The 3,038-nt window shown below is 45.2% G+C and overlaps 1 protein-coding gene across 1 annotated transcript in view; it reads left to right on the forward strand.

Moving 5' to 3' along the window:
• The window catches only part of LOC117180362 (voltage-dependent calcium channel type A subunit alpha-1), a 617,877-nt gene that overhangs the window by 43,331 nt on the left and 571,508 nt on the right, over window positions 1–3,038 (forward strand). The window lies entirely within an intron of this gene.

Genomic DNA, 3,038 nt, shown 5'->3' on the forward strand with positions numbered 1-3,038 from the left:
TGTGTGTGTGTGTGTGTGTGTGTGTGTGTGTGTAATTTAAAAAAGCGTTAAGCCTCGTGTCTTAAGGACACGAACCGACCGGAGGAGAACAGCTTTTTGCATCCATATTGCAATTGCCTTGGAGTCTTTTTGGCACGCATTTATTGCTTTAAGGTCTTAAACTAGTGATAAATTAGCACCTTCGCGAGAACCGATCAGAGAAACGATTACTGAAATCAAGTTTTTGTGTAAATTCGTTGTAGCTCGTTTTTGCGGTCTTTATACCTCTCCTTCTCTTTTTTTGTAGCTGTAATGTTGTAGCGGGATAGAGCAGAGAATTCGATCACGCACCTAGTTCGTTTCTCAATGCCTTCAAGAAAAATTTTAGGCCTCGAGTGTGCAACAGACTAATGTCCTTGGAGCATTCGGCAGGGCAAGGTCGCGGCCTATACCGTGGGAGCGACACAGATGGTAATATAGCTCTGTTCGGGCCGCATTATAGTATGTGTTCTTGGCACTGAGCGTGTTCACGGCACGCTCTGTACCTATCGCTGCGAACTCTTCGAAATGAAGTACGGTAACGGTATACTAAGATGGAAACGACACGGGTCTGGCATGCGAATATCAAACTCTTTACCTGAAATAAGTCCTGATCATCTGAGGGAAGCAAAAGTTTGCTCTTTCAACAAGGACTGCTTTCCTACATTTATATTAAAGTTTCCGTAAATTATTTTGCTGAGTAGCTGTTGACGGAATTTATCAGCGTCTGCTTTCTTAAATTTGGCTTTTAGAAGCGAAGCATCTAGATGAAATAATGCACTTTCCTCACTGCTGATTTTAAAATTCAGGCCAAGTGGCTTGGCCACCTGCTCCGCGACTTTGTAAAGCAACGCTCCTGTGCCAATTATCTCTTGTTTCCTGATCATTTTAAAGAGAGGATCTCTGCCTTTGCATGGACGAACCCCTTTCCCTAGCCTCTCGTGGGAACAACAATGACAACACCAAACATATTTGTAGTAAGTGCGGTTCAAAACAGCAGAACGCGCAGGGCTACCGACATTGGGTCGGCCAACAATGCCGACCAATCTAGAGCTGGGGGAGCCAATGAAAATGGATATAATGCGATGGATCAGCGGGATCATGCGACCTTTGGTTGGACGGAGCGACTGAATCACGAATTGCTAGAGTGCCACGATGCGAGTGTGGTCCCTGAACGGGGTTACATGGCACCACAGCTAGAACAAGCCGACAACAGAGATAGAGAGGCGACACTAAGACCAACCGCGGGCAGGCATCCAATAGATGAAGAGCGATGCCTTACGACCCGGAGAAACATCAACACCAAGGTTTCTCTCAAGCCTAAAAATCTGGCTGAAATGGATGACGAGCTTCGTCGACATTTTTCCGGAGAATCCGACCTCTGGGCTATCAATTATTGTGTGTATAATGCAGCTAGAGCTTTGGCCGATGCGACCCGTAAAACAAAACCAAAGATTGATCATAAGACCAAAAGACGAATGCATCAACTTGCCATAAAGATTGGCTGGGCAAGACAGTACGCGTCCCGCATTCAGTGTGTGATGGACTACATCACATCTGGCAGGAATTTTACCGCCAAGTTTCGAAAGTTCGCGCGTGAACTCCGGACCCGTTATCACACACTTAACAAGTCAAAGCTGCTGACCATCAGGCAGCATATTGTTGAGAGAATACGAATACTATCTGACGCTAAGAGAAGTCTAGAGCGGAGGGAGAGGTGGGTCAGGGAAAATAAACAGTTTCTCTCGGACCCATCTCGACTCTTCCAAGACCCTCCAGTTACTGTCGAACACCCACCCAAACCAGAGGAGGTCGAAGTATTTTGGAGAGAAGTCTACGAAGTTCAGCATAGACTGGAGGAAGACTCAGAAAAGATAAATAGCTTCAAGGAGTTATGTGTTGCCCTTATAACACCTAATAAAGAATGCCCACCAATCACTACCGAGGAGGTAAAAAAAGTATTAAGAGGGATCAAGAAGTATTCCGCATTGGGACCAGATTGTATCAACACCTTCTGATGGAAGAAATTTTCTTCAACCCATCAGCATTTGGCCCGTATTTTCACCTCATATTTGAAGTCGGAAGAGCCGATTCCAGAGTGGTTGGTGGACGGGCGCACAATACTCCTGCCGAAAATAGGCAACTTAGCTGACTCGAAGAATTACAGGCCAATAACTTGTCTGAACACACCTAATAAGATATTCACAGCTATCCTAAATGATAGGATTGTTTGGGCAATTGTACCTGTGTGGCAAGAAATGTATGAACAACGAGGCTCAAAGAAAGGCGTAGCCGGATGTCGGGAGAACCTGCTCATTGATGATGTGCCTGCAAAGATGCAGCATTCTACCAACGTGACCTATCGATGGCCTGGATTGATTATCGGAAAGCCTTCGATTCGACCCCCCATAGACTTATCATCTGTCCTTTAAATACTTAGAGGTTCATCCGCAAATAGTTGGGTGCATAGAGAAATTGATGCCGCTTTGGAAAAACAGATTTACTATCTCATCTGGAAAAAATCGTGTGACAACTAACAATGTCACCTTTCAGAGAGGTGGCTTTCAGGGCGACACCATGAGCCCACTCCTCTTTTGCCTTAAATTATTGCCACTATCTCTAGCACTTCGCCATTCCGACTGGTACTTGTGCGGGAAACCTGCAGATCGAAAGTACAAGGTCACTCATGTATTTTACATGGACGATCTTAAGACCTATGCTAAAAACAGAGAGCAACTGCATCTAGCTCTAGGGATTGTCGAACGATATATACTAAGGAAATTGGAATGGAATTTGGGTTAGACAAATGCGCCAAGGTTTATTTGAAGCGAGGAAAACTCAATGGCATCCCTGAAGATCCCGAGCTCGTTGATAGAAGTGCCATACGACACCTTTGCGCTGAAGAGACTGATACATATCTGGGAGTGCCACAGAGCCGCATTCAGGATGTGACATCTATAAAGGATACTCTCCGAAGCAGATACAAACGTCTCATCCGACAGATTTGGTCTTCCGAACTG

Source organism: Belonocnema kinseyi, chromosome 9, assembly GCF_010883055.1.
Source record: "Belonocnema kinseyi isolate 2016_QV_RU_SX_M_011 chromosome 9, B_treatae_v1, whole genome shotgun sequence".
NCBI lineage: Eukaryota > Metazoa > Arthropoda > Insecta > Hymenoptera > Cynipidae > Belonocnema > Belonocnema kinseyi.